The following is a 22,181-nucleotide window of genomic DNA, read 5'->3' as shown; positions in this document are numbered from 1 at the left end:
GTTCGTCTATATATATATACCCACCAACTACGCTGGTTCAATATAGATCAATAAAATGGTGTGAGTTTTTTGTTTTTGTTTTGTTTTAATTCAATGGAGAATTACAGACAAAATGGTAAAAAGCCTATTACATGGTATACGCTCAAGGAACCTGTCCTCAGGACGATTTCTGTGAAATAGTGACTTTTAGACTGAGTTTGTGGGGACAGTCAGATTACAGAAGTAACCTGCAACTCTGAGATCAGTATTAACCAAAACTCTGAGATGTCAAACTATTATTGAACCACCTGGAAATTTTAGTAAAAATTCCATGCAGCAATAAGGAGTAAGAAATATATCATCATCCTTAATTATCTACAGCTATTCTTCATTGAGCTAGACAGAAGCCCCAGTTCCTTTCCTTAACATTACAGTAGAGGAATTAAGTGCACAAACCAGGGGATCCAGGTCTGAAATGAGAGTCTACCACTTACTAATGCTGTGACCTTGGGGCAAGTCATCAGAACACTAAGACACATTTTCTTCATCTGTAAGTTAGAAGAAATGATAGTGCCTACACCAGAGAGTTGTAGTTTGTTACATGGGGAAATGCTTTGAGGAATGCCTCCACATAGTATGTATATAGTAAATTATTAGCTAGTTCTGATTCTCTTCTCAGTATGGTTGCTTACAAGTCTACCTAGTTAGGCCAGCATGAATTCATCTGAGAAGACTTTCCATGCCCATACTCCCCAGAAGTGTAATTTCCCCTTTCTAGGATCATTCTTGTTATCCCACAAAAGGTCTATAATATCTCTCATTTTAAAATACCCTCCCTAGCACCCTATTACCTCCCCTAGCTACCATCTTATTTCCCAGCTCTCCCATTTGGTAAACTCTCAGACAAGGTATGAGTTACCAGTGTTCACGTGTGGATTTCCCTTTTTCTTTTAACCCAATTCTGTTTGGCCTCCAACCTCCTCACTCTGCCAAATCCCCATTTGTCAAGGTCATAGGTAAAGGTCAGTATCCTACATTTGCCCAAAGCCACTGGTCAATGCTCAGTCTTCCTTTTACTTGAGGTCTTAGAAGCATCTGACATAGTTGACAATTTCCTCTTTCTTAAAACCCTTCTGTCACTGGGAAATCAAGTTATTCTGGTATTTCTCTTTCCTCATCAGCTGCTTCTTGGTTTTTATTGCCAAAATATAAACTTTGTAAAAGATAGTGTTTCCCCCTTTTCTCTGTATAAGATCATCTAAGGAAGGAGTCTACCTAAAATTGTCCACTGTTCCCTGAGTTCTCCATTAATTCCAAGTGGTTCATCTCCATTTGGGTTTTTTGGAGGTTTCTCAGCCCTTTCATATCTTGATTTTACCCTGAAGCTTCATCCATGCCCTTTTTAGTAGACAGCATCACTATTCACTGTCTCTCAGGAAAAAGAAATACAAACACACCCCAATACTGAGCTAAAATATAAACTCTTTCCTGTGGTCCTCTCAACCTTCTTTCTCAATCATCATCTTATTCTCTCAGTGCAACCCACATTGGTCATCTGACTGATCTCTAACCATACAACGTAGTTTGTTTCAGGGCCTTCATTGGTGAGGGTCTTTCTGCCTCCTTGAAATGATCTCTTCCTACAGAATTCACAAGTTTTACTTCTTTGTTTCAACACAAATGTTACCTCTTCAGAGAGGTCTTTCCTGATCACTTTTTCTAACATAGACCTCCCATTATTTCCCATCCCTTAATCTTCTATTAATTTGTCACATAGTTTTATTTTACCATTGCTTATAATCATAAGATCCATTTATTCACTTGCTTATTGACTGTCTCATATCCGGAAGAATTTTAAGCTCATTTAGAGCAAGGTTTTTGTTTCTTTCCTCACTGTGTTCCCATTTTCTGCTTATAATAAATTCTCCACAAGTACCTGTGAAATAGTTGAACTATAGAGATGGGACTTGGTTAAGGAAAGGTCTGAGTCAAACCTGGACCCCTGAAGACCGTATACACAAAATGTATATTCTATTTATCTAAAGACTTGCTATTTTCATTTCCATCCTCAAGCTCCTAGATACTGCAAGAATACTGAATCTAAAAGCAAAAATATGGAAGTAGTGGCTCTAGCCTGTCATTTATAATCTACCCCCCCCCCAGGGAAAGTCACTGGAACCAGCAACTCAATTCCCCAAGTTGTAAAATGGTGATCATAACAGCTGCTATCCCTAACCTAGAGAATTGTCAAACAAGAAAGGAAATCATCACTTACTATGAACCTACTATACATCAAGCATTGTATACTCAGATATGTCTTCCATACATATTTCTCTTCTGAATTATTACAATGATTATTACAGTGATCTCACTCATTGCTCTCCAGCCCTTGTGGCCTCCTGTGTGTTCCTAGAGCACACCAGCATGCCTCCCCCTCACAGCATCTGCAAGTCCTATTAAATGTTACCTTATCCAAGTAACCTTCCTTAATGGTTCTCTAAAACTGCATACATATTCCAACCCACCTCATTCTCTATCACCTAAACTTCATTTTTCATCATAGACCTGGTTACCATTTGGCATCCTTGATTGTTTTTATTTATTTGCTGTAGTAGGTGCTGGGAAGCTATCCAAAGTTTCAACTGGTAGAGGGTGAACAGTTAGCCAGAAAGGGGATGTTGGTCCTAAAATAATGGAGAACTTTAAAAGCTTGACAGGAAGGTTTGAATACCATTTTGTTGAAAATGTGAAGCCTCTGCAGAGTTCTGATCAGGCAACCAACATGATGGAAGCTCTGTTATAAGATTAACAGGATATGCGTGCATCAGCAGAGTCCTGGTCTTCCAACTGTTGATTTTGAGGACTGCGTTCTCACTGGTTGGTAACTGACTTTAAGTACTGTTTATGCCCTCAGAGTTCTCCTGTCTTGTAATTAGATATTCTGCATATCAAGAGTGGTCTCAATAGCCCAAGTTTATCACTTCCTCTAGCAACACCTAGTAAGGACCATAGATAGGACCCATAAGGCTCTTTCCAAAGAAGGCAGCCCTGTGAACCCAGATCACATTCTCCAATTAGTCCCACCTTCTTTGTATCTTCTGTATTCCACAACCAAGTAGTTTCAGAAGGCCTTGCAGCATGACCCAGCTGCATGAAGAATTAAGTTAGGAGTAACAGAACTTCACATTTTGAAATAGAGACAAGGAAGAGAGTCCAGAGTGACGCCAAGTTTTCAATCCCAAGTGATGGAAAGAGCAATGATTCTATTTGCGTTAGTGGGAGAACCAGAGAAAAAAAATCATTTCATTTTAAAACATGTTGATTTGAAGACATGACAAACTTCAGATAAAATATCTAGCACATATTTGGAAATGTAGGATTCGAAATTAGGAAATAAATCTGCATCTAGGACTCAGATCTGGGAATCATTTGCATCGATGTGTTATTTGAAGCTGAGAAAGCAAGTCAGATGAGCAAAAAATAAAGTGAGGGAAAAAAAACACTTTAGCAAGTTTTTAGAGCCAATTTAAGCAGGATGAGGAGGTAAACAAGTGAGGGAAGAAGTGTTAAGTAGAAAAGGGAGGGTTGCTTTAATAACACGTGGGTGGTGAGTATTTCTGGGAAGACAGTGGAGTAAGAGGGACCCAAGCTCCCCGGCCCCAGTGTTATCTACAACTTGGTAAAATTAACATCAGGGTAAATAACCCAGAAAACAACCCAAAGACTGGCAGAACAGACTCTACAGCTAAATGTAGAGAAAAAGCCACATCAAAGAGGGTAGGAAAAGTGGAGGTGGGGTGGGGAGCTAAACGGAGCTGCAGGACTGTCCACGGGAGGGAAGGACCTGAAGGTGCAGAGAGGGGAGAGAAACAGACCCTCGCACTGAGGAGCCCACACAGGAAAGATGACTCCCCGTAACATCTGGCTTTGAAAACCAGAGGGGCTGAATTTCCAGAGTTCTTACAACCCACAGGACTTAAAATCCAGAATTTAAAAAAGAAATCAGTTGCTCCACTCAAGGACAGCTGGTTGGCCAAGAGGAAGCGGAGTCCCCACCCTTTAAGAGACAGCATAAGAAAGAGCCTGCGGAGACACCATGTAAAAGCTATGGTTTGAAAAATGCCTGGGGCATATGAGAGAGAGAGAGAGAGAGAGATACTTTACTCATCTCAGAGGGGTCCTAGAAGAACAGAGATCACTGGAAGAAGACTCATCCAGAAATAAAGGAGCCAGCAGGAGCCATTCCCCTCCTCTACCCCCCAGCATAAGTATATGGCCACCTTGGGACTTCTGTCCCAGGAGTGGGCTAGGGGCTAGGAGCAGACAGCTGTTCGGCCTGCAGGCCCGCCCACCAATGGAAGCTTCTTAGGGGACAACACAGGGAAAGCGCACTGCAGTTTGATGCTACCGCACCTCGTAGACGCCTGATCTGACTCCACACAAGCCTAGGCAGTCCTGCCCTGGCCCGCTAACAGTCCAGGGACCAAACACTTGCCCACAGCTGGCAAAGAGAGCTACTGCGGATGATGGCACTGAAGGAAAGAGCAGTCCAGCTACCAACAGCAGGGCATAGGCGACACACATAGGAGATGCCTCGGAAATGCCAGGTTCCGGTGTAGAGGGGAGACTGCACCACAGGACGCTTCAACACCTCCTCCTCATAAGGTCACTACTTTCCGAAGCAGGACATAGAGCTGACTTTCTAACACCCAGAAACAAAGAGGGCCACACAAAATGAGACAAGGGAATATTCCCCCAAGTAAAAGAACAGGACCCACCCAGAGCAAGAGACCTAAACAAAACAGGAGTAATCTGTCTGATGAAGAAATCAGTGATCATAAAGAAACTAGAGTTGAGAAGAGAGTGGAGGACATCAGTGAGACCCTTAAAAAAGAGAGTAAGAACCCATCAGAGATGAAGAACACAGGAAATGAAATTAAAAATATACTAGATGGAATAAATAGTAGGTAGAAGAGGCAGAAAAATGAATCTGTGACCTGGAAGACAGAGTAATCAAGCTGAGGCAGTGAAAGGGGGAAAAAAAATAGGCAAAGGGGTGCCTGGGTGGCCCACTTAGTTCTAAGAGTGTGGCTCTTGATTTTGGCTCAGGTCTGTTATCTCAGGGTCCTGAGATAGAGCCCAGTGTAGGGCTCTGCACTTAGTGCGTGTGTATATGGAGCGGTGGCGGGGAGGTCTTCCTCCTCACCTTCCCTCTACTCCTCCCCCTGCTCATACTCTAACACTTAAAATAAATAAATAAAACTTAAAGAGAAAACAAACAAAAAACAGCCAACATCACACTCAATAGTGAAATACTGAGAGCTTTTTCGCTAAGGTCAGGATCAAGACAAGGATGCCTACTCTCACCACTTTCATTCAACATACTGTCAGAAGCCCTAGCCATGGCAATCAGAAAAGAAAAAGGAGTAAAAGGCATCCAAATTGATAAGGAGATGCTAAAGCTTTTGCTGTTTGCAGATTACATGATACTATATGTAGAAAACCCTGAAGACTACAAAAAAATTACTAGAACTGACAAAAGAGGGACACCTCAATAGCTCAGTCGGTTAAGTATCTGCCTTCAGCTCAGGTCATGATTGAGAACAGTCCTAGTATCCAGCACCATGTTGGGCTCCCTGCTCAGTGGGGAGTCTGATTCTTCCCCTGGCTCTCCCCCCTGTTGGTACTCTGTCTCCCTATCTCTCCCTCAAATAAATAAAATCTTAGAAAACAAAAACAAATGAATTCAGTAAGGTCACAGGATACAAAGTCAATGTACAGAAATCCACTGCATTTCTATACATTAATAATGAAGGAGCAGAAAGAGAAAATGGTGGTGAGGCTATGGAGAAAAGGAACCCTCATGCAATGCTGGAAATGCACAATGGTGCAGCCAATGTGGAAAATAAGATGGAGCTTCCTCAAGAAATTAAAAATTGAACTACCGGGGCACCTGGGTGGCTCAGTGGGTTAAGCCGCTGCCTTCGGCTCAGGTCATGATCTCAGGGTCCTGGGATCGAGTCCCGAATCGGGCTCTCTGCTCAGCGGGGAGCCTGCTTCCCTCTCTCTCTCTCTGCCTGCCTCTCCGTCTACTTGTGATTTCTGTCAAATAAATAAATAAAAATCTTTAAAAAAATAAAAATAAAAATAATAAAAAAAAAATCGAACTACCCTATGATCTAGTAATCCCACTACTGGATATTTACCTACAGAATATGACAATACCAAGTCTAAAAGATATACACACCTCTATGTTCACTAGAGCATTATTTGCAACAGCCAAATTATGGAAGCAGCCCAAGTGTCCCCTGACAGATGGATAAAGAAGATGCGGTATGTATATATATATATATGTATATATATATGTATATATATATACAATGGAATGTTACTCTGCCAGAAGAAAGAATGAAGTCTTGCCATTTCCAGCAACTTCTATAGATCCAAAGAGTAAACTGCTAGATGAAATAAGTCAATTAGAGAAAGACAAGTAACTCACATGTAGAATTTAAGAAACAAACAAAAAAAAAAAAAAAAAGAGAGAGAGAGAGTGACAAACCAAAACCCAAACTCTTAACTACTGAGAACACACTGATGGTTACCAAACGGGAGGTGGGTGGGGGGATGGGTGAAATGGGGGATGGGGGATGGGTGAAATGTCATGATGAGCCCCAGATGACACACGGAAATGCTGAATCACCATATCGTCCACCTGAAACTAACAGAACACTATAGGCTAACTCTACTGGAATTAAAATTTAAAAAAGAAATAACATGTGAGTGGTTGATGCGTATAGATATTAGAGTAGAATGTTTAGAAGAGCTACTCTCAGGAGAGGAGTAGACTCTTCAGGGGCAACACGATTAGCGAGGAGCCAAGAGGACTCGGTGGAGACCGATCTCTGAAGAGCTGAGGCGGCATGGTTTTCTAACTTTATAGAACAATCTAAGACTAGGAATAGAAACAGCAAGTACTGGGAGCTTCTGCCCACTGGCATTTTACCCAGTAATTATAGAACTGACCTGATATCTAGGGACTGCCTGAGTATACACAGTCTAGCAAAATGTAAGGAATTCTAGGATGTAAAGTAGCACAGAGCAGATAGCTCCAGCTGAGGGAACCACCCCCCCCTTTTGTTCTGGAAAAAAAATCACCAAGGTCAATGAAATCTAACTATACAATCAGACAGAAGAGGTAGTAGAGTATCAAAGCTGGGCAAAAATTAATTCTAATCCTTCCGTGGATTTCTGAGCCATTTATTGGGTGATTGAATGGTTCAACAGGTCTGAAGCACAGACAATGTATCCGGCACTTTCCTCAGCTCTGGAGATGGAAAAATCTCAGATGAGCGGGGAGATAAGGCAGAGAAATCTGAAGCAACTTAATGAGGGTCCCACAAGAAACTTATGGTAAAACCTCCTGAGGCCCAGTCTATGCTTTTTGCCTTCTGTCCAATTTCTTACATTTTTCTCTAACCAAGTTCTAATTTATTTTTTCCAAATCTGGATGAATTTCTTTGAAAGTCCTTGTATCTTCTGGCATTTTCTAATTTGTTCTGATTTTATAGGTTGCTTCACTTAATCAAAATCCTGTTTCTCTGACTATAAAATGATAATATAGCTATAACCTGCACTTGCTTATACATGATAATAAGCATTACAGAGACAGAGTCACCTGAGTTCCTTGGAGAAACGCACTATGGAGACAAAGGCAGATATTCAATATTGCAAATAATCTCATCTTCTCTTACTATCAAATGTTCATTTAAATTGCATGAAACAGAAAAAAGTGGCTTCTTTAAAATTCCATTGTAGAAAGATATCCATTCTGATCTAGCTGTGTCATAAAAGTAAGAAGGGGAAACACCATTCTTTGTACTTGGAACAAACAGAAAATAGCTAGTTTCATTTCACTAACAGGCAACTCAGGGGGGCTGCCTTTATTAGCAGTACAGGAAGAAGACCTCTTCATAGGAAAATAGTTAACACTATTTTGTAGTCCTCAGAGGGGGAGAAAAACAATGAGACCCATAACTACAGGAAACAAAGAGTTGCTGGAAGGGGAGGCCCTTGGGGGATGGCGTAACTCGATGACAGGCATTAAGGCAGGCACATGATGTGATGAGCATTAGGTGTTATACACAACTGATAAATTATTGAACACTACATGGGATCCTAATGATGTACTATAAGTTGGCTAACTGAACTTAAATAAATGAAAGAAAACAGTAACTTTGTTTTGTTATACATGATGGATTCTTTGGAAAGTAGGTGTGCCCTGCCCAGTGCAAGTTAATCCATTTTTTTCCACCCTGGTGGTGCTGAATTGTTTTGTTGTCAGCTTGGCTGCCCTGGGAACTGCATTTTCCAGAACTCACTTTGTGGTAAGGTTCTGGGTCAGGCAGATGAAGTTGCAAGAATTAGGTGAGGAGGAAGTACAGCTACGACTGTTAGCCTTTGACATTGGTGGCTGGCTGCAGGTGATGAGAGAGCGAGATGTGCTGGCAGGTTCCAGTCTGCCCAGATTATTTTCTTAGCTGCCACCCCTGCCGTGGCAGGCAGAGTTCTAAGAAAGCCCCAAGCTTCTGGCTCCCTGATGTACTCCCCTTGTGTAAGACCTGCCACTGGACAGCTGGAGGGAGGATGCGGACCATGAATAAGATAGGCTACCACTCCCACAGCTAGGTTACCAATCAGCTGACTTTGAGTTAATCAAAAGCAAGCTTCTCTAAGATGGGCCTGACCTAATCTTCCAGAGCCTTTATTTTTATTTTTTTAATTTATTTAAAAAAAAATTTTTTTTTTAATTTATTTGACAGACCGAGATCACAAGTAGGCAGAGAGGAAGGCAGAGAGAGAGGAAGGAAAGCAGGCTCCCTGCTGAGCAGAGAGCCCAATGCGGGGCTTGATCCCAGGGTCCTGGAATCATGACCTGAGCCGAAAGCAGAGGCTTTAACCCACTAAGCCACCCAGGGACCCCCTTCCAGAGCCTTTAAAAGAAGGTCAAGGTCAAGTGTCAGAGAGGTTCATTCCTACTGGCCTTGAAAACAAGGCTTCCCTGATATCTACATCATCAGAAAAAAGAATTCTGCCAATGACCACATGAGCTTGGAAGAGACCCCAAGCCTCAGATGAGACCCCAGCCCTTGATGACAGCATGGTGACAGCCTTGTTAGACCCTAAGAGGAGGAGCAGGCTAACCTGTGTCCAGGATCCTGACCCACAGAAAACTGTGAGATAATAAATACATATTGTCTTAAACTGGTAAATTCGTGATAATCTGTTACATACTAACAGATAAATAATATATCCATTGTGATAATGTGCTACATATTAACATAAGCAGATAACTAATATATCTGTTCACCAAAAGAAACCCCAGGTGCACCCTATCCAATGCCTTGCTGAAAATTCAAAGGCAGGAGCCATGAAGAGCAAAGACATTTATAGACTTCATCAGCCTTTCTTGATGGTCTTACTCTAACAGCTAGACATACCAGCTTCGATATTCCCCTACAAGTTCTAACTCCCCAGCTCCTTTTGTAATTGTGTAGCATCTAATTTGTGTAATAACTTTCTCACTTTGTGACACTCATAGTGGCTCTGCTTCCCTGAATGAACCATGACTGATACGGTGACGGTCCCAGAAGTGGCACTAAGACAACAGAATCTTTAGAATGGAGATCTGGAATTGGCTTTAACATCTAATTAGACTTATGGACATTAATGACCTTGTCACCAGTATTAGCACACTGGTAGTCCAAGGAATTCCAATCGACAATCCAAGTGACAATACAGAAAGCTAAACTGTCACCTCTAGACATCTATATTCAAGCACCCATACAAGGCAGTGTTTGGAAGACCAAGTGGTTGCTGCTATAAACATTTTTAGTTAAAATAAAGCATATGGACATTACTTGGCCAATTATAAATGCATTAGAGCACTCAGAGAAATACAATTATGATCATGTGGCTTTAAATTCCCACTGCAAGGTCCAGTAAAAAATCAGAAAGCTTTAGTAACTGCCCTAAAAGAAAACCTTATCTCCTATAACTATAGGCACAAGATTTCTGAAAATCAAACCAAAGTCTAATCCTCTGGGTGACTTAAGTACAATACAGATGCAATCCACAATTGCACAGGGCTTTGTTGTTGTTGTTGTTGTTGTTTTAATGTTATAGTGAGGGTATTGATGGAGAAGGAGAAGGATGTTGGAAGTCTGGATGGAGGGATTTAATGGGCAGAGTCTAATGAAACTGAGCACATTACACCCTGAAAATTCTGCTGAGCTCCCTTTTCCAACAGTAGCAGACCTTACTCCCTTATATGAGTAATATCTCTCCATGGCTGAAGAACATGCATTTACTTCCCATGAAGTAGTTACCTACAGGGGATTGCTGGTCCTCCTCAGGACCTTCTCCCAATTTCTAGGCCCAAGTCCTGGCATAACCTATAGGGTCAGATGCAAACTACAACCCATGGAAAGGAGCCCTATGTACATAAAAAGAAATGTGAGATTTTTCCAATTCCAATTTGGTTAGAGCTAAAGCAGTAATCAGAATGGTTGAAAGCACAAAGATCACTGATGTTGGCTAATTGAGCATATTGTCCTTGGGACTAAAAGATCAGAAAATTAGAGTTTTGACTTTTATAAGTGAAAAAAGGTTCTACATCAGATGAAATCTGTCTTGAATTGTCAAAATACAGCCCCCAACTTGACCTAAGCCAGCTTACAGACCTAGTCACTTGAGTAAAGTGGAATCTGAGTCCCCTTGAGAAAGGAATCTGTGCATGCTAAAACTGCATGCCTCGAATCCTTCTCCTGCTCTTCTCCAGTGTGACCAGTGACCATTTAGGGAGTTGGCTTGGTCAGAAGAGGTGGGGGAATGTTATGCTGGTCTTTCAAGAATTATTACACAACAGCTCTGAACTGACACTAATTTCTGGTGACTTAAAATGTTACTGTGATCTACCATTCAGAGCAGGGGCTTATGGAGACCCCGTGATTATGAAGTTTTGGCCCAGGTGTACCTCACAGCAGGCACAGTGGGCCCCCACACCCAATCTGTGCTTATCTCCTCTGTTCCATAATCTAAAATTAATAGACATCTCAGAAACTGGCAGATTCCCACATTGGTTTCCACACAGATAATGTGATGGCTTTTCTTGTTGAAAAGGTCACATGGAAGCTACCAGAACTGAGTCCTCTTACTAAAATAAGAAATCAAAATGACACTACGTTCTTGGAGAGATTACAAATATTACTGCTACCCTCAAAGCCTCAGAAAATACAAGAGTTGTGATTCTTACCACATACCTATTCCACCTTCCAAGGAAGACAGAAGGATCATCTGCAAATATCAGGGGATTATTGTAAACGGTAAGAACTTTAATTACAGCTGATGGTCTAAGTCAACTGGCACCTGGTACCTAGCTATCATTCTGGTGAATGATTCTCCTCCATATACCTAACAGTGTGGACCACAGAAAACAATTTACTTTCATCAGGCAAGGTCAGCCCCATTCATTGTCTTACCTGAGGGTTCTAGTCAACTCTTAATTGCTAATTCAGAGTCTAATCTGCAGGGTCCATGATTGCTTCTCCTGGACACTGATTACTGTGTCAATGATAGCACAGAAGCTGTTTCTAACAGAAATCTGACCAGTGCAGTGAGAGCTTCGCACTCAGTTTACTGGTGTTACCATGTCCCTTAACACCCTGCAATAGCTGAATTGTAGAATGCACTTATGAAGACCCAGTGTCCTAGCTGGGTAGCAACATTTTGCAAGGTTGGGTTGACGGCCTCAAAGACACAGTACCTGCAACCAGCATACAATGCTATCTTTCCTTCGAAGATCAGAAATTCAAGAGGTGGAAATGGGAGTGGTCACTCTCATTATTTCTCCTAGTCATTACCTAGCGAATTCTTCCCCAACCTTGTAACATTGCCCTCTTGTTTATTTACAGGTCTTCATTCCCAAGAGAAAGAAGCTTCCTCTGTGGATAGTAATTATGCCATTAAAATAAAAGTTGAGGGCACCTGGGTGGCTCAGTGGGTTAAAGCCTCTGCCTTCATCTCGGGTCATGATTTCGGGGTCCTGGGATTGAGCCCCACATCAGGCTCTCTGCTCAGTGGGGAGCCTGCTTCCCCCTCCCTCTCTCTCTACCTGCCTCTCTGCCTACTTGTGATCTCTGTCAAATAAGTAAATAAAATCTTTAAAAAATAAAAAAATAAAAGTTGAAAGTGCCATGTGGTCACTTAGATCTGTGTGAGTCAGTGAAACAATGGGTAAAGATAGGATTACTCTACTTCTGGGTGATTAATCCTATTTTTTTTCCCCTGACAGACAGAAATTAAATTGCATCTATATAGTAAGAACAGGGAGGGTCATGTCTAGAATGCAGGAGATCCTCTGGTGCATCTCTTAGCTGTCCCATGGCCTGTGGTCAAAGTTAATGGAAAACTACAACAACCCTATATAGAAATGAAGGTTTTGATCACCTTTGTAAACAAGGAACCATGACAAGCTGAAATGCTTGGTGAGGGCAAAAGGAGTATCAAACATGTATTAGAAAGAAGTTATATAAAAAATGAAAAATTTAAAAAATTTAAAAATAAAAATAAATAAATAAAAAAGAAAGAAGTCATAATGCCAGCTATGATCTTGTGAATAATTGCAGAAAAGCTAGGAAAGAGTAGGTCTTCCTTATTTTGATATGAATATATTTGCATAGGATGTTAATTCTCTTTGTTTTTAATTCCTTTGTTCTCTTTTTCCCATTCTGTAAGTCAACCTTATAACTCAGTACTTAAGTAACAGGATGTCAAGGGGGAGTGTGAGTTCACCAGAAGAGTAATAAATATCATCCAAAAAATGGCTGAAGTGGGAGTTTGTGTGCTCTCCCTTGGAGGGAATGTTAGCATGTCTAAGGTACAAAGAAATGATCAGATCATGTCAGGTAGAGGCCTCATTTTGCTATTGTCCTCATCTGAAGTTAAATATAGGTAAAAGAGGTGTGTTATGTATGCCAGTTTGACAAGGGGTTGACTGGTGGGTTGTTCTATTGTCAACTTGGTTATGCTGAGAACTACATTTTCCAGAATCTCCTTGTCTATGTAATTCTGGGTTAGAGTTTGTCAAAAATTAAGTTGTCTGAGCTTTGGGACACAGAAGCAGCAACCACCATTCAACCATTCAGCAAAGTCAGAGATGTTGAAGATAGATACAGAGGTCCTAGCAGATCCCGGCTGGGCCAAGCTCTTTCCCACTCAGCACCCAGCTCTCCTTCCCAGCTGCTGGTCCTGCTAACAGTGCCCCAGGCTTCCCACCAGATGCTTTGCTGCAACATCACAGAGCTGACAGCCATGAACAATCCCTGCCCTCCAGAGACATCTATAAGGGCTCCCATCGCAGACACACAGGAACCTTCCAGATTTCATTTAAATTCTAACTCACTCTCTTGCTCCCAGGATGGTTCGTGGTGCTTCCTCTCTGAGCGCTGAACTCTTTTCAATCCTTTGATTCTCCAGTTCCTCCCTCCAACATAGAAGGTCTAATTCCTGTAACGAATACCTTACCAGGACACTCAGAATGGCTGCACTTTAGCCTGAACTTGGACTGATACAGGAGCCTAAAAATAGAGTGATCTTCATTCCTTGTGAAAAATCAGCCATCATTTTATAATAAACTAAATACAGAACATCCCTAAATATCAGTGTCAATGCTAAAAACAGACAAGACCCTACAGAGTATCCTCCCCTTAATTCTTTCTAACCTGGCCTGCACAGAAGACATCATTCTCTGAAAAATGTTATGCCATGTCTTCCTGTGAGTTTTCACCGGCAGACTGATGAGATCCTTTTCTTGGGGTAGTGGTTGTCTGGCCGACTCAGCCACTGTGATCAATACAATTGATTCTATCCAGGAGGCCAGAACAGGAGAGTATGAAAATCTAGTCTAGCTTATCTGAGTTAACTTCACCACATGTACAACTTCTCACTTATTAAGACTGACCACAGACGTTCAAAAGACAGAGGCAAAAGTTGAAGAACCCAAGCCCTGATATTTGGGGTCGGGTGGGGGGGGCAACTCAAAAGTAATCTGCACATCTATAAAATGCAATAGAACTGATCTAACATGTAAATTATTAACACGTTGGCCCTGGCACAGAGACCTCCAGTTGGCACCATTGACAAGTGCTCACCAGGCTCTCAGTAAAGTGTAATCAGCACGTTGAACAAGCACGAGTCACAGAATGAAATTATAAAGCCCTTTTATATTGCCTCTCATTGTTTTTACCACTCAATGAGTCTTTGTCTTCTCCCACCCTTATGGAAAATTCAGGCACACCTCAAGACAGTTTCGGCAAAACTCTTAAGTTATAAAATATTGTTTCAGCTTAAGAACTGAAATGTCCACTTCCATGTGTGTTCAAAATCCTAACGCTCTTTGGGTTGAAACATGAGGAATAAAGAGAGAAAAAGAATTAAGGATGGTCCTTAGTGGACGGATGGCTTTTCTCCAGAACTGGCAGATGTCTGGACTGACCATTTCTCCAACGGTGTTCTCATGGAGTCTGTGGGGGCCATTCTGGGGTCCCTTGATCTCTGTTCTTGTTCATCTGTCCACTTGTTCGATCTTCACCCTCTGAAAATTGGGTGATACCTTCAGTTTCTCTCCGTGGATAGCTCTACGTCCCTCCAGGCAACCCTCTGACTTTTCCCCAACTCCATCTTATCCATCACTGCTCCATGAGAAATAAAGTCATGCATTCTTCCCCCGATGTATGTTGGGGTGCAGACGACTCAGTGTAGTCATCTCTAGATCTCCTGTCTACCAGAGTCAGACCATGTCTTACACTATTCCTCGCTCAGGCAGGAATCAGACCTCAGGCCAGTGTGTGTGTCAACTCTCTGCATGGACCTAGTAAGACTCTTTCATGGACACAAAGTGAAGGACAGGCACAGCCCCAGCCCTTTCCTCTGAGATGAGTAGGAGAGCTCAGTGTCCACCAGCAGTCTTTTCCAAAGTCCTCTTTACAGCTTTTTATTTTAATCCTCAGCTCATTTACATCTTCTTGATGTGGAAGAGGCATTTAGAATGGTCATAAACCACCTAACCACTTTCAACCATGACTTTATGTGAATTCTCCATCGTAAACTGTTACGCTTGCTGTGGTGTTTGATACACATTAGCTTACATCCTAGGAGAAAACTCCATTGTAAAATACCATCAGGTGAAGCAATTTATTTCTGGAATCACTTATCTTTACAATTCTTGATCTGTCCTCTCAACTTCTCTACTTACCAACTCCACTCTTTAAAGTATAATTATATTCTCAATCACTTCATAAATACACACACACACACACACACATATATATACACACATACATATATATATACACACACACACATATATACACACATACACACATACATATATATACACATACACACACACATATATATACACACATACATATATATACACACACACACATATATACACACATACATATACACACACACAAACACATACACACACATATATATATCTTAAAAACCTATTTATTTATTTTAGAGAGAGAGAGCACAGGTAGGAGAGGTAGAGGGAATGGGGGAGAGAGGGAAGAAGCTCAAGCGGATGCCCGCTGACCTCAGAGCCCAATGCTGGGCTTGATCTTACAACCCTCAGATCACAACCTGAACCAAAACCAAGAGTCTGACAGCCAACTCACTGCACTGCACCACCCAGGTGCCCCATAAATGTATATTTCTTTCAGATAGTTCATGATACAATAAGTGTGATTTCTGTGTCTTAACTTTTTTCTTTATTCATACACCTAAAATATACCCCACCCTCAGGTCATCCTACATGCAAGTGCAGGGCCGAACATGAGGACATCAAGGATCCTTAAACCAGAACCCGGCCGAAAAGAGATCGCTCCATTGTTAGAATTATGAGAAGAGTATTCGAGAGAGAGTTAAGTCACACAGAAGAAACAGAAGTTACCAGAGGAGAGGCTGCATCTGCTGAATCTTCAAAGAGAAACAAAAGTTGGGGAATAGAGAGCCATCCTAGAGAAAACGGGGAAAATACAGGTCAAAGTAGAGAGGCAAGAGAAGGAATGGAATAACAATTAGCCAGGGATGGCTCAGTATGCAGGAAACACACACGTATAAGGCAGGCCACGTTGATGGATGAGCTGAACAAGTTTAGCAAGGATACATTTTAAAGGAGTTTGCATGCTTGTTAAAGTTTAAAATTTATGTTGAAGGCAATTGGAAACACCACATTTTAAGCAAGATTGTGCTGCAGTTGCAGTAAGATTTAAGTTTTAGAAAAATTATTCTAAATGAAGAGCTGCTAATAATGGGGGGAGGTAAGGAAACATTATGACATTGATGTTCTCTAAAAATTAAGATCTCATACAAATAATTTAAAAGCCAAACAGTACCACAGGAGAAAGGGGGAAGCACTGAAAAGATTCATTCTGGGGCGGGGGGGGGGGGTAGTGAAGAGAGACAAATTAAAAATGGGATAATACTTTCCACTGGTAAGATAAAAATTCTGTCATGTCAAATACGATGAAGTTTTAGGGAAACAATCTCTTACAGTGCTGTGAGGGTTCAAGTCAGTGAAGACATTTTAGAAGACAACTTGGCGGTATCTATCACAACTGAAAGTCGTGCGTGTCCTGTGACTCTTCAGGAATCTCTTCTTGAGGTCTTATATCACAAGTATTCGTGTGTGCCCAAGGTTAGCGCAAGGATGTTCAGAGCTGCATTGTGTGGGACCATGAAACCTTGAAAACTGTTGTAAAAAAGATGCCATGAGGTACAAACAGGACATTTCCTTTTTTCCTAGAACTAAAGTACACAGCTGAGAACAGAAGACATTACAGTGAACTGCCCAACGTGGGGTCGAGCCCTCTCCCCCTGGAGCTTACACAGAGACAACAGGTCAGTAGAACTGACACATGACCTCCCCTCCTCCCCCATGGTCCTATCAGGAGAACTGGGAAGTTGTTCTTCCAGTTCCCATACCCAGGAAGGGAAAAGCCCAGAGAATCTCTGGGGACAGTATGAGGAGGTCTCCAAGAAAGGGAGAGGACATTTTACCTCTACTTAGATTTCTGCTTGGTCATGGGAGAACCCCGCTCCAGATGAAAAGAACACAAGAGGGACAGCCAGCTGGGGGCGCTGACAGTCCACTCAGGTCCCCCACTCCCACAGATCTAGAAAGGAGAACCTGCGGGTCTCCCTAGACTCCGTCAGGGGTCACAGAAGGTAAAGAGACGGAGCCCTGCTCTCCTGCTGGGGATGGCTGGTGTTGAGCTGGGCTGTGGGAAGCTGCCACCACTCTTCTACCGTAAAATCAGCGAGCTGGGAAAGTGCTTACAACCAACCCAGGAGAGGATCTCCGCGTTGGGCTCTTAAACAGATGACATGTTTTATCCCCCTCGCTCCTTTGGGCTCACACCAAGAGAGAGAAGAATGGAAAGGAAAAGTGGGAACAAGGTAGAGGAAGGAGGGTTCCTGGACCTGAGAACAGAAGACATTACAGTGAACTGCCCAATGTGGGGTCCATTCTGCCTCCCACCAATTCCCCTGTCCCAATCCCCAGTCTAAACCCTTAGACCCACATCATGACCGAGTGAGTGCAGCAATGAAAGATATTGCCTGTAATCGAATAGGAGATTACAGTGATAAAAGGTACATTACTGAGTCTTAAAGAAGTGAAGTGGAACTGGTTTAATAACAGAAAGGGACGTCACTGGCTCCAATGAGCTGCCATTAAGGGATCCCAGGACTCAGCAGGAAGGGGCTGGAGGAAGCTTGACAGAGCAGGGCTATTGTAGTTATTGAAAAAAATAAAACATTCTCATATACCCGGGGAGAACGGAGACTTCTTTTTAAGTAATTATACAAACTAAATGTCTAACACTAGGAGGAAGGATAAATCTATGTATACATACACTGTGAATTCAAACAGCGTGTGAGGTAGTTCAAAGGAATGAAGTGGTTCAAAATTACCGATATGGATATTTCAGAAACATGTTGGCTGAAAAAAAAAGAGGGGAAGAACAGTGCAGGCACAAGACCGTTATTATATACTTTTCATGGAGATAGATAAAGAAATAGAGATGTAATTTTTAGAAAAAGACTCCTTCAATGCATGTAGGTTCTTAGGAAAGAAAAATAAATAATTATTGAAAGATCAAAGTCAAGGGGATTTTAGTTTGATGTACAAGATGCCTTCTTTATTAAAAAAGAGACAATGTATTCAGACACTACTTGTGTAACACAACTTATAAAAGAGAAATTTTAGAAGCACCTGGGTGGCTCAGTGGGTTAAAGCCTCTGCTTTTGGCTCAGGTCATGATCTCAGGGTCCTGGGATCGAGCCCCTTGTCGGGCTCTCTGCTCAGTAGGGAGCCTCTGCTTCCTTCTGCTTCCTCCTCTCTCTCTGCCTGCCTCTCTGCCTGCTTGTGATCTCTGTCAAATAAATAAATAAAATCTTTTTTTAAAAAAAAGAAATTTTACTAAAACAAAACAATGGTTAATTTTGTGTGATGGATATTTGAATGACTTGTGACTTATTTTCTTCCTTGTACTTTTTTAAAATATATTTTTTCAAGATTTTATTTGTTTATTTGACAGAGAGTAAGATCTCAAGTAGGTAGAGAGGCAGTCAGAGAGAGCGGGGAGGAAGCAGGCTCCCCGCTGAGCAGAGAGCTGGATGCGGGGCTCCATGCCAGGACCCTGGGATCATGATCTGAGCTGAAGGCAGAGGCCTAACCCAGTGAGCCACTTAGGCAACCCCCCTATTTTTTTATATTTTAAAATAACATTATCCTCCATAAAAAGGGAAAAGAACAGAAAAAAACAACATGCACAATGATCATTGATCTCATCAGAGTTACATAAATTCTAATAAAGATGAGCTATTACTTCCCAACATATTTATTTAATTATAATAATGGAAGTGCTCATATACAGGAGGTAGGAGTTTCTATGGTCATGCTCCTCTGGAAGAAATCTGGCAAGATGTATATATAGTGAGTGGGTTTTTTTTTTTGTTTTTTGTTTTTGAGGGGAAAAAAGTTCATGACTAGGTATGCATAAAGCATTTCCAAAACAGTAAAATGTTAACTGTGTTAATCTTGGATTCTTGGGATTATAGATGATAGTTGTTTATCTGTATCTTTCTTCTATAATAAACACATGTTATTTAGATCATAAACCTATACACTATGTACATATACATATTTAAATTTTCTACTCTCTCACTTAGTAATTCTACAAGTAGGAATCTATTGTAAAGAAATAATAGATTTCTTCAAGATATAGCACAAAGATATCCATGGAAACCTTATTCATAACTAAAAATTGGAAACAACCTCCATGCTCAACAATAAGCGAATGTTTAAAGACACTATAAAACAACCATATGATGGAATAGAAAGTAGCCTCTTACAAAAACAGTGTTTTCAAAACACACTGAATTGCATGTGGGGAATTCATAGGATACAGTACTGTGAGGAACAGAGAAAGGAAGAGAAATAGGGATGAATTACCAGGTAGTTCCAGGGGCCTCCCCAAGCTTGAAATGCATACATTAGTGGAGGAACCAATCAGCCTGGTTGCAAGATTTTTCTCATCTAGGACTCAGCACCCCATCACACAAGCACGCAAGACAGACAGCTTCTAGAAAGCTAATTCAGCGCCAAGTATAATGAACTCTGTGTTTTCCAGGGCTTTGAGTTTCAGTTTACAATCACCCCTGTCTTCAGAAGGGGTCCAGAATACCTTCTTCCCTGAAAGGTCCCCTGCCAGCAGACTATAGTCCTGTTGTCACATGCAGAAGCAGCAAGCCACTGGCGTCTGCAGCGGGACAAAACTTGTGTTTGAGGGACCATGGAAGAACTCCTGAGAGTGCCCGGACTCAACCCTTTACCATGTGGTTGGCAGAGTTCTCACAGGATCACTACTATCTGTGTCTGTAGAACACGGGTTCCAAGACCAGACCCCTCAAGTGTTCCTCCATGCTGATGTTCAAGCAGACCATAAAGTCTCTGCAGCTTCACAGTTTTATTTGTTTTCACTGTTGCTTGGGTAGTCTCGTGTCTGGAATTATGCCCCACAGAAAGATGTGTACACTGAAGATACATTGTTAAATGGAGAAATTTTTTGGGAAACACTTGAATTTCATAAATCCAAGAGGTTATGAAGTATAAGTCAGGCACAAATAAATGTCTCCAGATGAATCTTTTAAAAGCATATTGTGCAGGGCACCTGGGTGGCTCAGTGGGTTAAAGCCTCTGCCTTCGGCTCAGGTCATGATCTCAGGGTCCTGAGATTGAGACCCTTATCGGGCTCTCTGCTCAGCGGGGAGCCTGCTTCCCCACCCCTTCTCTATCTGCTTGCCTCTCTGCCTACATGTGATCTCTGCCTATCAAATAAATAAATAAAATCTTTTTTAAAAAAGCATATAATGATCAAATCTCACCCTCAAAGATTCTGACTCCAAATTCTGTGAGGCAAATACTTGTTTTAGTACAGTTGTGTTAATAATGGCTAATCTAGGGATGCCTGGGTGGCTCAGTGGGTTAAGCCTCTGTCTTCGGCTCAGGTCATGATCTCAGGGCCCTGGGATTGAGTCCCACATCAGGGAGGGAGCAGGGAGCCTGCTTCCCTTTCTCTCTGCCTGCCTTTCTGTCCACTTGTGATCTCTGTCTGTCAAATAAATAAAATCTTAAAAAAAAAAATAATGGCTAATCTACCCTCCTCACAGAATTTCTCCCTTATAAAGAGATGCACAGCGATTTTCCAGAAGATATTCCACTTTCAGAGCTCTTTTAACACTTTTCGTTTCACATCAAGGCTCCCAATGGGGTCCTGGTTTTGTACGTACCATTTTGTACCCCTAGGTTTTGGTCTACCTCTCCTATCTCAGGGTTTAAATACAGTGTTAGCAGAATGAACACTCAGGGGCTTAAAGATCACCTCATATGCCATAGCTCTTTGACATGACCCTGCTAAACAACTTGTTCCCCATATAAGTAAGCATCCCCATCAATGGCACACATGGCTCTCTGAAGTTGGTGCCCTTTCTTAACTCTGTATCTTAGATATCAAAGTTACAAAACATCATGGAGAGTATGCACCAGGCTCTGTTTACAAAGGACAGTCTTAACTCGTGCTTATTCACACACGTAGTTTCTTAAATACCCACGCAGCCATGGGTCATGTGACTGGAAGGGCTCCCAACCCACACCATCTCTCCTCGGCGCCGGGTCAGTGCGGGCCCCATCCCGGCCACGGGGTGCTGCTACAGCAGCGAGAAGGAGGGCTGGGGCCGGGACAGAGAGAATAGAAGCTGCTGCTGGACCCGAACAGGCCCCCTACCAAAGCCCTCAAGGGAGCTGAGCCCATCTACCACAGCCTGCCTCCCACTCGCACAGATGCTCTCCTCCATCCTTGCTGAGACAGGCAGCAACATCACTGCCGTGTCTGCTGCAGCCTCCCGGGGCATGGAGCAGCGTGCGTACACGGACCCAGCAAGGCAGGACAGCTCCCACGCCGCTGCCATCTCTCACCAGCCAGCCCCACCAAGGGCTGGCCAGCGAGCCCGTCCCCTTCTCCGACTCGCAGCAGGTGTCCAGGAGAGCTGCCCCTGCCTACCGTGCGCTTTCTCGCATCCCAGGGAACGCAAAAGAGGAGCTGGTTGTATGGTTTGGGATCCCACGAAGACAGGGATGGCTGGACAGCTCTTCTTCTCCCTTTACCCTGTGTTCACCCTGCCTCCCCTGGACCCCAGCTTCAGCACGGCTCACCCAGCACCCTGACCCGCTACGAATCACCGAGAAGAGTGTGGAGGAGGCGAAGAGCGAGGCTGGAAGCCTCAGCGCTTGAGGACGAAGCCAGGGAGGGGCAGAAGCATTTGGGCCTACCGTTCAAAGCCCTGACCAGGGATGGGGTGGGGATCAAAAGGTCAGAGCCTAGTAGGTCTTCACGGTCACTGGCAAGATCAAGGTACCACTGTGCGGGTGATCCCTAGGGGGCCCGTGGGGGCCCCATCCCATCCTTTCTCTTGGCCTCACTCCTCCCCCACCCCCTTGACTTGGTGTTCACATGCATCTCAGGAGGGTTTGTGACCAGGGTCTGGAGGAGCTTGAATTTGAATGAACTGAC

General features: G+C 42.6%; 1 pseudogene; it reads left to right on the top strand.

The window, feature by feature from the left end:
- The first annotated feature begins 17,653 nt into the window (after window positions 1-17,653).
- On the top strand, window positions 17,654-21,902 carry LOC123389188 (annotated as a pseudogene).
- The last annotated feature ends 279 nt before the right edge of the window (window positions 21,903-22,181 follow it).

This window comes from Mustela putorius, unplaced genomic scaffold, assembly GCF_011764305.1.
Source record: "Mustela putorius furo isolate JIRA1106 unplaced genomic scaffold, ASM1176430v1.1 tig00003962_pilon_pilon_pilon, whole genome shotgun sequence".
Taxonomy (NCBI): Eukaryota; Metazoa; Chordata; class Mammalia; order Carnivora; family Mustelidae; genus Mustela; species Mustela putorius.
This window is presented reverse-complemented; position numbering and strand designations above follow the sequence as displayed.